Source organism: Dermacentor variabilis, chromosome 4, assembly GCF_050947875.1.
Source record: "Dermacentor variabilis isolate Ectoservices chromosome 4, ASM5094787v1, whole genome shotgun sequence".
Taxonomy (NCBI): Eukaryota; Metazoa; Arthropoda; class Arachnida; order Ixodida; family Ixodidae; genus Dermacentor; species Dermacentor variabilis.
In genome coordinates, this window is record NC_134571.1 from 213,964,574 (window position 1) to 213,978,540 (window position 13,967).

At 43.3% G+C, this 13,967-nt stretch overlaps 1 protein-coding gene across 4 annotated transcripts in view; it reads right to left on the minus strand.

Annotated features, from left to right (window-relative positions):
• The window catches only part of LOC142580105 (CD151 antigen-like), a 501,150-nt gene that overhangs the window by 96,385 nt on the left and 390,798 nt on the right, over positions 1-13,967 (minus strand). For 3 of the 4 annotated variants that reach the window (XM_075690903.1, XM_075690901.1, XM_075690902.1), the window contains one exon: positions 10,106-10,327. The gene's annotated coding sequence lies outside the window, so the exon portion shown is untranslated. Of the gene's footprint in view, positions 1-10,031; positions 10,328-13,967 lie in introns of those variants that run through there. The other variant, XM_075690904.1, reaches the window with a different exon arrangement.

The window sequence follows — 13,967 nt, forward strand, 5'->3', positions numbered from 1 at the left end:
ACATTAGATGTGTCTTTTGTAACCCGCGTAGGCTCTAACACAAGTTGAGTTAGACTGAAATTAAAACACACATTAAGAAATTTTTTAGCAGCTTCATTGCCTACGTTTAAAGCACTATTGTTAGTCCAGTTGATTTGCGGAAAATTAAAGTCGCCGAAAAGCAGGATTTCTGCGTTAGGGTGTTTTTCATTAAGTTTGCTCAAGATGTTATTAAGTTTATGCGAAAAATCAGGAGTATTATGTGGTGGTCTGTAACAAACGCCCAAGAGAACAGTCTGCGGTGAAGCGCGGCAGATTAGCCATGTTATTTTCAAGTCAGCCTCAATGGTTGCGAGCGTGCACGATAAATGGTGATGCGCGGCGATTAGCACACCACCACCTCGTGAGATTTCGCGGTCTTTCCGGTAAAGGCAGAAATCCGGCAAGCCAGCAAGAACCTCAGTATCGGTAATATCGTCAGTCAGCCAGGTTTCAGTTATTATTAGCAAATTACTGTTAGACGACAACAGAAGGTTAGACAGAATATCACGTTTACGGAGGAAGGTTCGCGCGTTAGCAAAGATTACGGAAAAGTAGAGGTTAGCTCGTGTCGATACCGCAGGGCGTTTCCCGCGTCGAGTTGGCTGCTATTGCAATTCTTTCACACTCTGTGTGCGTTCATCGAAAACATAGTGCTTATTACCCATACACAGAGTTTAAAGCGCAGGGAGTAAGGCGCTGATTTGCTTTTTGCGAATGAAAGAAGGTGTCTGCGGGCCACTTGAGCAGGACGTGTAAAATCCTCGCCAACGCTGAAGTTTGTTCCTTTAAATTTACGGCCGTTAGAAAGAACAAGATCTTTTGTTTTATGAAAGGTGAACTTCACTATTATGGGGCGGTTACGATTAGCTGCACGATTGCCCAAGCGGTGCGCGCGCTCGATTTCTTTTGGGTCAAGGGTGATGCTCATATGTTTGCGACAGTGGTCAATGATTATATCCTCCGATTGCGCGAACGACTCTGACCCTGAAGATTCATCAATACATTAAAAAATTAGATTGTTGCGCCGAGAATGATTCTCGGCATCATCAAGACGCGCTTCCAGCCTCTGCATTGTGTGTGCAGCACGGGCAGCATCACTCTTCACGCTTTCTATATCAGAACGCAAGTGGATTAGGTTTTGGTAGTGGGTCTCCAGGTTCGTCATGCTCACGCTCAGATCGGATATTGCTTTGTCATTTGTTAGTAACGGAGACTTGAGGCCTTGAATCTCGGTGATCAGTTGCGATTGACCTGCGGATAGGCTCTTAAGTTCTTTTAGTACGGCTTGACTATCAGGTCCAGGGTTAGTTTCGATGTCACCCGCCAGCAACAATAAAGAGCGAATAACATCGCAACGCTGAACAAGAGTGGAAAGGCAGCAATGTGGGCCCGGCAGCTGCAGTAGAAAGTAATTACTTGAACGCTTTGTGAAAAGACTGTATGATTTGCTAACCCGCATGTAGAACATCAGCGGATTAGCGTGCTGTGTTGAAGCACAGCAGCCGGGCCCACAAAACGCCTCCGTGCGCGCCTGCTCTTTTATAACTGATGGGCGAATTGATGTCGGTGGCGATAGGTATTCCGGCCGCAAGTCGAGTGACGCTGCCGGGAACAGTGACGCTGCCGGACACAAGAACGGTGTCAATGGTCTGGAAGTGATGCTGGCATTCATTGGGTGGTAGAAAACAGTTGTGTCGTATAGTCGACATGCCAGGCAGGATGCGGTTGGGGTACGTCTAGAAAAACCATAGCCAGGGCAGGGAACTGAACGTGGATCATCGTGGGAAGTGACACCTGCATGTAGAACATCAGCGCATTAGCGTGCTGTGTTGAAGCACACCAGCCGGGCGCACCATAATTACTTGTGGGATGTCAAATTCTTCTAGACTATTCGCTCTTCCATTAGCATCGTGGGTGCCACTAGTACTGTATAAATCTCTATAGAACTCCTCAGCCACTAGAACTATCTCATCCATATAATGATATTGCCGGCTTTGTCCCTTAACGCATACATCTGATTTTTGCCTATTCCTAGTTTCTTGTTCCCTGCTTTTAGGCTTCCTCCGTTCCTGAGAGCATGCTCAATTCCATCCATATTATACTTCCTTATGTCAGCTGTCTTACGCTTGTTGATTAACTTGGAAAATTCTGTCAGTTCTATTCTAGCTTTAGGGTTAGAGGCTTTCATACATTGGTGTTTCTTGATCAGATCTTTCGTCTTCTGTGATAGCTGACTGGTATCCTGTCTAAAGAAGTTACCACCGACTTATATTGCACACTCCTTAATGATGCCCATAAGATTGTCGTTCATTGCTTCAACACTAAGGTCCTCTTCCTGAGTTAAAGCCGAATACCTGTGCTGTAGCTTGATCCGGAATTCCTCTATTTTCCCTCTTAACGCTGACTCATTGTTCGGCTTCTTGTGTACCAGTTTCTTCCGCTCCCTCCTCAAGTCTAGGCTAATTCGATTTCTTACCATCCTATGGTCACTGCAGTGCTCCTTGCCGAGCCAGACGCGGGCTTATAATGGCCATAGCAGTTCTGATAAGGTTAATAAGCACTGATTAGGTGCTTATATAACCCTTATATTATCAACCTTATGGTTGATAATGTAAGGGTTAACAACGGTCGGATCTAGTCCGGTAAGGTTGATAATGACTGATAAGGGTCGAGAAGAGTTTATACAAGTCAAATTAATTTTGATAACGTTGACAATGACACCGGGATGCGTAGAGATTAGAAAGTGGCACAATGCTTACGTGTACTTAATAACTTAATAGCTTTAAGTTATACCCGGAAAACAAACAATTTCCATAGACAAATGTGGAACTTCCATACACCCTTCGGGATGCTCGCCTGCCCACAGTCGATGAATTAAATGATCTTAGTGTGTATTTCGACAAAACCCTTAAGTTCTCTTCATAAGCCAAATATGCGAAAGAATGTGCCCTTCACGTTATTCATATTGTTTGTCATATATCGCACGACTTCCACTCCCACGTTGGCTTGCTGAAATTCCCTTCTACCATGTGCCTTCTACTACTTGTTTATGTCTCTCTAGTCTGGTGCGGAACGTTCAAATCTAATTTTGGCATCAATTAACGCATCCAAATTAAACTGATATCTGTTTTCAAGCACCGTTTTTGCCGTGCTGGCGGCCATAGTCCAGAACTCACAAATAGATCTCAACTCACACCTCTAAAATCAAGACGTATTAGGTCAGACCTGTTGTTCCTCTGTAAGGTGGTCTGTGTCATTGTGCATTGTCCAAAGCTAAATCGTATGCGATATTCCATGCCGACGACGTATACAAGGCTAAATTCCACATTTCCTCCTTGGCCTTATTACATTAAGGCCTGTCCTGCGGCTCGACTCCAGAAAATATTTAATAATACTGCCTTTATTGACACATTTTAGAGTTAATTTCGTGTCTTTTGTACAAATGTTGATAGTCATGTTGTTTGAATGACTCCTTTTACGCCAGCCTCCTCGTTTTCTGTTTACTGATTTGTTTCTCCATCTCGCAGTGTTTTGTCTAACACATACGTTTTCATATATATTGTCTTGCGTACTACATCTTAAGTAAACCAGTACGGAGGCTTCGTATTTGTTCCATGCCATAATATAAAAGTTTGATTGATTGATTGATTGATTATTATTATTAGTAGCACCTGTCCGTCGTACATGTCCTTCTTTTCATCCTTGTCTCTTTACGCTTTCTCTCCAATTATTATTATTATTATTATTATTATTATTATTATTATTATTATTATTATTATTATTATTATTATTATTATTATTTATGAAGTCTATTTTGTTGTAGTGTGATCTTTGTCAAAATGCACGTAAGACTGTTTCCGCTGTTCTCACGATTTTTTCTTTTTTTGTTCTCAATAGGTTGCGACTTTGTTTACATATTATGCCATGTTTACTCAGCTTTAATGGTTCTTGGGTGCTACGTGTTTTCATTTGAACATTAAGTGTTGATTGCTGGGCATGCTTGCCTGAGGAACCTGTGATACGTTTCTCTTATTTTTTATTATTTGTTTTTTAGCTTGACATTTAGTTTGTCTTTAAAAGGTTACACAATGCATTGCCCTGACTGCCAGGTTTCTGCCATGCAAGCCCACGGAAGGCTTCGGCAGACCTAGCAAATTTATATGTATAAATTCGTTATTTCTAATAAAGATTATTATTATTATTATTATTATTATTATTATTATTATTATTATCATTATTATTATTATTATTATTATTATTATTATTATTATTATTATTATTATTATTATTATTATTATTATTATTATTATTATTATTATTATTATTATTATTGCGCTATTTCTGGATATGAGTAAAGCATTTGAGACAGTTATTCACGTCATTCTGTTGAACAAAAAATTTGTTGGGATTCCGGTGACCATTTTTTGACACCCACGGTTAATGTCGGCTGTAAGTTTCTGCATGCTTCACCCGAACTCGCGAAGTCCCAGCACTTCTTACATGAATTGAGCTTGCACCCGTAAGGCTATAACACGTTTTGCAACACAACAACATAACTTGCATTGTGATTTTTATATTTTCAGCAGCTCGTTTATTTGTTCTTAATCTGACTTCTGTCTTGCATTTACTTGAATTTTTTATCTAGCTTGTACCACTGTTCTTTCAGATTTTCTGTTTTATTTTCTGCTGTCTTTTCTTTGTGTAACACGTGTGCCGTGCTTGATGGCGGGGGGACGGGTGGGGCTCGTCTTCCCATGAAACCTATAAATATAAATATAAATATACAGCCTCTCGAGGGAAGCTAGTTTAGCAGGACTTTTTGAGGAAGTATCAGGCGTTGTGTGCGATATCATTGGCCTTAGGTTGGAAGAACTGGCGATGCCTATACAGTGCTGAGTAACGGCCACGTCCTCTGCGACAGAAGACTCCCAGATCAAAAAGCAATACAGGGTATGATTCCTAATCAAAAAAGACATAGCTGGCAAGATTGACGAAATTTACAGCAATAATGAGAGGATAGCAGTAGTCGTAATAAAGCTAAATAAGAGGTACATGTCACTGTGCAACCAAGTTTAAGTAAGAACTGAAATGTGAGGGTCATGTTCAATTACCTTAAATTCCAGACTACTTTTTGGTAATAAGGCTTTGGGCATTAATATTTAAAAGTATAAGGTACTTTTTCTTTGGCTTAAAATGAGTGAAATGGCTAACGGTTTCATTTTAGGAGTGTGATGAAGTGCTGTTGTGGATACTACTGTTCAAGTTAAGTGCTGCATATGCATGCAACTGCGCGTCAAAGCGCGGTTAGGTTTGTTCTCGTTTTTCGCAGAAGTGCTTTATCATTTTTGTTCTCATCCCACACATAGTTCACGTTATTGATGTACAGTTTATGAAAAGCCCAAGAAACCTTAGCACGTTTTTCAAGGTTTGTTTTTGCGCTTGCCCATAACTTTCTTGTGTCCTCACGTACTCCAAGCAAGAGATGTTCGCCAGTATAATATTCAGTGTTTTTTAGTTTATAACCATTCTTTAGAATATTTATTCCCCGAGTCCGTTAACTTGAGAATTACGGGCCTTAGCTTTCAAGCGTTTGGTCAGCTTAACCTGTGAATGCGCTCTATATCATTGTAACTAAATTAAAAAATTTCCAGAAAAACACCCTTATTGACTGCCTTTTCAAGTGATTGTGTATCTTCTGTCTCAGATTCCGAAAGAACACAAATTAATAGATTGGATCGTCTGCTACGGTTCCCTAAATCGTGAATTCGTGCCTCAAGATACGTTGATTGTGTTGCTGATACGTTCAATCTGATTCTGGCATGAAGAACTTTTCTCTTCTAGGACAACCAGAGCATCCAATTTAAAATCAGTTGCGCATAATCAGATTTCTTTGATGTCGGATGCCATTAGTTTCAGTTGATTCCCAATTTGTGATTGGCCAGGACCAAGATTAGACTCAATATCACCACCAAGTAACAATAGCAATCGGAGTGACTAAAGTACCACATGTGATAAACAACACATCAATGGGCACGGCAACAACAGCAAACATGGGTTGCTAGATCAAAAACATCTACCGTGATATCTTCTCACCTAAGTAAAGGACACAACCTGATAGTGAAGCAGCCGCATATAACGGAAGCTGCCGTGCCCACTGGCAAGGAGATTTGCTAGAAGTCCTTTTATAGCGTCTCGGCACAGTGACGCCCCCTGCAGGTCCCAGAGGAAGCGCTCAGTGCTTGCTAACGTGATGCGATGGTGCAGGTAAAGCCTTGGCATCCATATCGCATTTCGATGCACGTGTCGTCACGGGGCGTCACGGTCATGAGCAAAGGAGGCGATCGTAGTGACATCACGCCGGTTCCCATAAGGTTGCATAAGAAGACCAAGAAACTGCGCAAACGAGAGAACCTGATTGAGAAGTAGCCGCATGTTCTGGAAGCTGCCGTGCCCACTGGCAAGGAGATTTCCTGGAAGTCCTTTTATAGCGTCTCGGCACAGTGACGCCCCCTGCAGGTCCCAGAGGAAGCGCTCAGTGCTTGCTGACGTGATGCGATGGTGCAGGTAAACCCTTGGCATCCATATCGCATTTTGATGCACGTGTCGTCACGGGGCGTCACGGTCATGAGCAAAGGCGGCGATCGTAGTGACATCACGCCGGTTCCCATAAGGTTGCATAAGAAGACCAAGAAACTGCGCAAACGAGAGAACCTGATTGTGAAGTAGCCGCATGTTCTGGAAGCTGCCGGGCCCACTGGCAAGGAGATGTGCTCGAAATCCATTTTCAGCCTCTCGGCATAGTAATGCCCCCTGCAGGTTTCAAAGCAAGCGATCAGTCCTTGCTATATATATATATATATATATATATATATATATATATAATGTGTGTGTGTGTGTGTGTGTGTGTGTTATACTTGACATCGCCCTATGAGGCGCCTCGTTGCTCCACTCACCGCTTCAGGCTATTACCTGAAGCCCTGCCAAAGTTCACCAATACTAAGGCGTAGAGCTGCTCTTGGGTAGTTTCAGACACAAATAAATAAGTGCTGAAATGTTATCTGTCGAACCGACCGCAAAAGTATTCAACTACTCTATGTCTATTTTGCTTACCAATGCCGGAGTCCCTCAAATGTCTATTATATCCCTGCTACTTAATATTTTCATGAATGTCCTTGCCAAATGTTCCTTTTTTTCAGAACTCCGGTAAAGCTGCACTTCTGGCAAGACATTTATGGTATAAATATGCGATCAATATTTCATTTTTGATTTTTTTTCATTTATTGAACCCTCAGGGCAAATAAATGAATATAATACAATAGGATGCCGAAAACGCAGTTGACCACTTTTCTCAATTTTTTCTTGTAATCAATAACTCAAACAAAGTCCATTCATTTCAACAATACCTTCAACATGACGTCGATAGATTAAGATGTTTATTTCCACAGTCAGATTTGTTCGCCATGCATTGGTACTCTAGTGGGGATATGTGCAGTCAATAAAGCACCGGGGTGTATTTTTTTATTCAAGTTTTTCGCGTGAAAAATATTTAGTGAGTGTATGTATTAAACTCCAGAGTGTTGTCTGCTTCCTGTATTACTCTAAAAGTGTAGTTCTATTTTCGGTGCAAGTCCTTGTTGCCTTACACAGGCCTCATGATGACTGTGAATACCTGTTTATGGCGATAAATATATTATTATTATTATTATTATTATTATTATTATTATTATTATTATTATTATTATTATTATTATTATTATTATTATTATTTAATGTAACAGAACTATCTCAGCCGCGCAGAGCTTTCAGACATTGGTGTGACGACAGCTCCGGCCTAGGCATCGCCGCCCGCTGCCAATCAGCCAGTTGGTTTTCGCTCGCCAGGCCCGAACGGCGCCTGACAAAGCGTTCCTGCTGCGTGGCAATAGGCGAGACGCAGTGGAGAAACAAAGCGAGCTGTGGAGGTCGCGCCCTGCCTGTACAACCCTACCGCCACCACGGCGCCGCAGACAGTTTTCGCTCCGCCGCATACACTGCCGCGCAGTTACTGCTCCAACTCCAGCTACGCAGAGCGGTGGCCAATGTAGTTTGCTGCGCTCCACCGCAGCGCCGGCTGTCCCCGCTCCCTGACGAGCAGCGCTAACCGGCGTCTCGTCTAGGTTCGTCCCCGTCACGAAGGCCCAGTATATATGGAGGCTATTACGCCCGCTCCGGAAGCACGGTGTATCGTGCTCACGTGTTCTTTTTCTATTATTATTTTTGTACACTTTTCTCTATTACGAGGTTATATATTTTTTTGGGGGGGTGGAGGGGGTGCATGACATGCGGAACTTTACAAGAGCACGTTGTTTTTTTCACGTTATTGTATACCGCGTTATTTATTCGCACATTCATTTAGTTATATACTTTGTAAAGATGTATTACATTAGAAAAATCTAGGCTATACACGCCAAGCCATTCTCAAGGCTTTGTTATAGGAAGGAATACATATGCGAGCCATACGATGCCGACTAAGCTTGCAGTACGCCTATCTTGTCCCTGGAAATTTCTTTCTTTCTTTCTTTCTTTACCGAAAAGGCCGTAAAATAGCACAACTTTAAAGCACATGAATGCCTGCGAAAAAGAAAGAATAGGTGCTCTTCGGAACTCTGAAAATACAAACAAATGGCCAAAGCGCAGAAGCAGCAGCCCAACAAGTAAAGCGATAAGCAATGCTCAGAAAATCCACTAGAAGTGCAGAAGTGAGAAAGTTAGCACAAAGAAGTCGTACCTTGAGGTGTTTGAAATTTTTGTTAATACGCCATAGTTTCTAATCGAGACAGTGCCTCGCGGAACATCAATGGAGTGAATAAACATACTCGTGTGGCCATATACGTAGGCTCTTTTCATCAACTCATGGTCCAATAAAGTAAATATGCAACTGCTAGTTTGATATCAAAGGTTGATAGCTAGGCGAGACGATAACAAACTGTCAAAATCTTAAAAGAGTTTTCTTCGAGCGTTCCATTTCAATTGTCTGTCTTCATTAACCTTTTGTTGTATATGGCTAACTTTTCGTGTGATGTCTTTTCGGAACCTTCCATTGCACGGCGCTTAGCTTCTTCATAGTGGTGAAGGTATTACCCACTTTATCGGAGCTACGGTTCGTGTCGATATCACTGGAGCTAATGAGCATGTATACGCTTGAAAGAACCATTTTCACAACATTTCTGAAATGCAGAAGTTAATGAAATTGTGGTTTTCTATGTGCCAAAACCCCATTATGACTATGAGGCACTCTGTAGTGGAGGACACTGGATTAATTTAGACCGCCTGAGGTTCCTTAACCTCTTGCTTAGCCACGTAAGCCTAAAACCGTTAAGCTGACATGGCGGGTAAAACGCATAAGTGACCGATCAATCAACTACGCATGGAAAGAAAATAGCTGATTCAAATGCGGTGTGTTCAAACCTGCAGCTCGATTGATCGAGTTACTTGTATATATATATATATATATATAATATATTGTAATGAGTATTTTGGCCAACTATTTTATCACCTGCTTCTACAAAAACAGTAAATTGTTCCCTAGCTAAAGTATGAACACATGAGGCGAAATGAGTGCATTGGAGCTGGAAAACATAATAAAAGTGTAGGATATCTTCCTTTGCCCACAGGCTTGTTTATTGATCGTTTTGTCTCGCAGACAAAACCAGCAATTCTTACTCCTTTACCATTGGTTTATTGATTAATTGATCAGCGGCAATCAGCCCCAAGGAGCTTTGTCATCTGCAGTATTGAGACAGTATTGAGACCTGAAACGTCTGGCAGTTTTTCACCGTAAAAAGCACATCGAAAGCACCTTTTACTTTCATTACTCGTGGTTGTGATCTATTTCTGGTTATAGCCAATTGTAATAATCCAAGAATCAATAAGAAAACAACTTTTGCTCTGAAAAAGAAAAGCTGCAGTAATTTTCGGTTTCGTTGCGCAGCAGCCATGGTTTTCTGTTCGCGCGTTTCGCTTGAGCTTACAGTGCTCGTCGACGCCGCAGATGTTAGTCTTTCGTCGGGCGCCTCGCAAAGGAACGCCCTCGCAGAGCACTCACGCTGGGCGGCGGAGGCCCGGCCCACAGGCGCTTCACGAGTGCCGTGCGGACGGCTGCTCCGGCTGGGACGCCGACGAGCGGGCGGCGGCGTCGCCGCTAGCGGGCTGTCGATTCCGCCCCAACGGCGAGGATGCCGGGCGCATGGAAACCACTGAGCAGCGTTGCAGGCACCCACGGCTGCTGTCTTCTACGCTGATCCCAGCATCGGCCATGGCATGCACTCTGCGCAGTGAAACGAAAACCCGCCGCCGCTTACCACCAATCCTTAGCAGGCCAGGTTCGCCGTCTTATTTTATCCGGGTTATCGTTCGCAAAACGCATATGTTTTATTAAAATTGCTAAATACACTTTCACCCCAGCTGTTCGAGTGAAGTGCTGCATCTTAGTACTAGCCCAATTGAAAGTTATGGTTATATAATTTGTATAGTTTCAAACATAACGAGAAAGCACTCAGTTACACAGGTCGCTCATACGAAGCCTAAACCACCCCGGCTCGCCGTAAGTAGCGTGGCTTCGGTGCTCCTTGAGGCTATCTTAGAGGCCAATCACAACATGTTTGCCTTGTCAAATCCAGTGTACACAATTATGTTGGATAATGTTTTATTACAGGGTTCTGGTTTTGCTGTGGTGCAATAAATTATTACGTGCTGTTCAATCTATTACGTAGTTCAATCTGGCTTTGTTGTATCCATTCGTTCGGTTACGTACACGACTGCGATCGTCAGGCAACTTCGTCCCCGGCTTCCCACGAGGAAAGTAGAACGTGACTTTTGTCGTCACGTTCTACTCGTACTAAGTATTACTCGTATTCTAAGTAATGTCCGGCGGGAACGTGCAGCTGAAAGATCGGTGCTCCATCGACTGTAAGACCCCCCAGATTCTCTTTACTACGTGGAAAGCAAAACCGACAGTATCGTACTACAGAAAGAATATCGTCTCGCGCTCACTAAAGTTCGCATGAACACATGCATTGGTCCCACTACAACAGCCTTCAGACTGTCTATGTTCCAGCGCAGCGTACGTACACTGCTAAAAAGGAAATGCAGTTTTGCTCGAAGCGATGAGCATTGATAACGAGAGCGAAGCAATAGGCAAACATGCATGAAAGAAAGCTCGTAGTTCATTAGCAGAGCTGGGGACATCTGGGCGAGTGAATGTAGCTTGAATTTCAGTAACAGCGAAAAAGTAACACGGATAGGAAGTAATGTGCCGCTGCTGATTTTGTTCTTGTCCTTGTCATTTCTGGCTGCTACTTACGATGTTTTCTAGGCCGTATAGATTGCAGTAAACATCTGCTTACTATCTAAGCATGGTGCGACTGTCGCAGCGACAAGCCCGAGCAGATCTCACTTAATGACCGCGAGCTGTCACAACACGGCTGTGTTCAAGAGCGCGGGCAGCGTGGAGCGCGCGTGCTATTCCCACAAGACTCGTTGCCGCTCACTTTTCAACTGTGCCGCTGTCTCCGGAACTGAAATTGACTTGGATGGATGCTATCAGCGCCCCCTTTGCGACAGTGGTCTGCGCCACCAAGCTCTTCTTATTCTATTGCCTAATGCCCTACCTATGTTCCTTCCTGCCTAAATTTGAAACACATGCAGCGCCACTCTTTCCCCTGGTGGCGCCTTTTGTCGAGATGGTGCGCCCTGCAGGTTCTGTTAATGCGAATGTGAAGGTGTCGTGCGAATTATTCCTTTTTATTAAGTTTGACTTATCTTTCGTTGTCGTATGTTGCGAGCTCCTAGTGCGCGTTCTACGGTACCTCTAGAAAGCATTTTACGATTATTTTACTGCCTTAAGCCTGCCGCACAAAATGACGAAAGGAGGCAGGCGAAGGCGCTGTCTACCCGGCCAAATGTTCGTAGGCTGCAACAACAGCCAGTGCTTAACAAAGCTGGCTATGTGGCTATTTAGCTTCGCTTTATCACCGAAGTGCCGTGTGGTGAAGCGAACACAATGTACAGCTGGATGAAGGGAGACTTGCGTACATCCAACCTTGTTGCGAACATCCCCTGGCATGCTCTGGCAGCCCCACCGCACCTGAGACCCTGCGCCATCTGCTTTATCGTAATCTCGGGTGCTCTCCGAAGACCTCCGTCGGGAGGTATCTTCTTTATCTTTGCGTGCTATAGATCTCACAGAATTAGATACCTGTCCTGCGGTGAAGCATATATCACCAATTATGGGACGCATACAATCGTACAAAAAACATGTTGTCTTTACCGCAGCTGCGTTCTCCCTAAAACTTAGCACGTAGATCACATTCTATAGCCTGGGTGTTCTTTGTAACACACAACGTTGCTACTTTCTTAGTGCGTCAAGAAAACACTGCGAATTTGTTTTCGTCTGCACCTCTGAGAAGCACCCCCGGGGTTGTTGTTGGAAGGGAATATCGAAGGTCATGCTTTGCCTTATTGCAGACGACAGAAGTAACTTAGCCGGCGTGCTCTAGACATTATCTGTACATGTAAAAATTCGTGCACTTAAATGCGTGGTTCGTCAAAAACATTTCGGCAGAGACACATCGAATTGCTTACGTGTGGGAATGCAAGAGCGTTATAGTTCTCTTGGGGAAATGTTATTGTTCTGCGTGTTCCTTGTCAGCGCAAGCTGTCACCTGAGTTTTAAGGGAAAGCTTTAGCTCTGGGCCTGCTATTTAGATTGTTGGAAAAGGAGAAATAGATTCTCTCGGCAACCACTGTACCAAATTTCATTACATTTGTAGCGTTGAAAAGGAAAGTTTAAAATCTAGTGACTCTTCTTTGAGAACTTTCCATTTAAGCCGTGAATTCCTAAGTAAAGATTGGTAAAAATCGCAGATTTTCAAAAAAGAAAACCATCAAGTTTACAACTCTGTAACTCGGCAATGAAAAATGATATCACAATTCTGTAAATGGCACCTGACAGTACATCTAAAGCGGACAAATTATACGTGGTTTTCAGATAGACCGCTAATTTGTCAGCGGAATTTTCGCGAAAGCCTTGAAAGCAATGTAACAAATTCATGCAGGATACATAGACATCAAATGTGTCCGCTTTGGACGCTCTAATGAATAAAGTTTAGAGAACTGCGATACCTATTGTAGGTGCGCAGCTATGCATTTGTAAACTTCGTGCTTCTATTTTTTTGAAAACCTACCAATTTTGATAAAAAATTAAGGCCCTAAAAAGAAATTTTGCTTCCAGCAGTCAATAGAATGTAAGTCTCTTTCAAATGTAAGAGATTTCATTAAAATCGACCCGGTAGTTATCTCAGAAGAGCGTTTTTGCTTTTTACAGGTATTTTAATAGGCCGCATCGGAGTTAGGCCCGTGCTAAATAAAGCTTCCTCTTAACTGCGCCTCGGTAATGTGAAATGAAAGCGCACCAGACATCTTAACGCGCTCGCATGCCAACGTGGAGTTCATAATTCAGCGAACTGCTCAGCGGCGTTCATTTGGGCAGCAATGCTATTTATTTTACACGCTCATTTCATGCACTCGTGACGTGGCGCCACCTCCTACCCACCGGCTGCGCCGCCACGTGCGCAAAGACACACGCACCGGGCGCGCCTTGAACCCACCAGAACCGCGGGGCCGCCGCCGCGGCGTCGGGGAAGCGTGCTCGTCTCACAGCCCGGAGGCCCTGAGTCGATTCCCACGCAGACAAAAATTTAAGTAAGTTTCTCTTTAAAGGCGTCGATTTACTTTGTTTACAGGAACCTCCATGACATATTTTGCCGTCAATTCCAGTATTCTTTAACGTGGTTTTACTCTTTTGCCGTCGGCCGTTTTTGGTACCATCAGTCGGTCACGTCACCAACTACAACGCCAGATTTTTGCGTTACAGGGCATATAATGCTTTCACATCAAAAAGTGCGAAT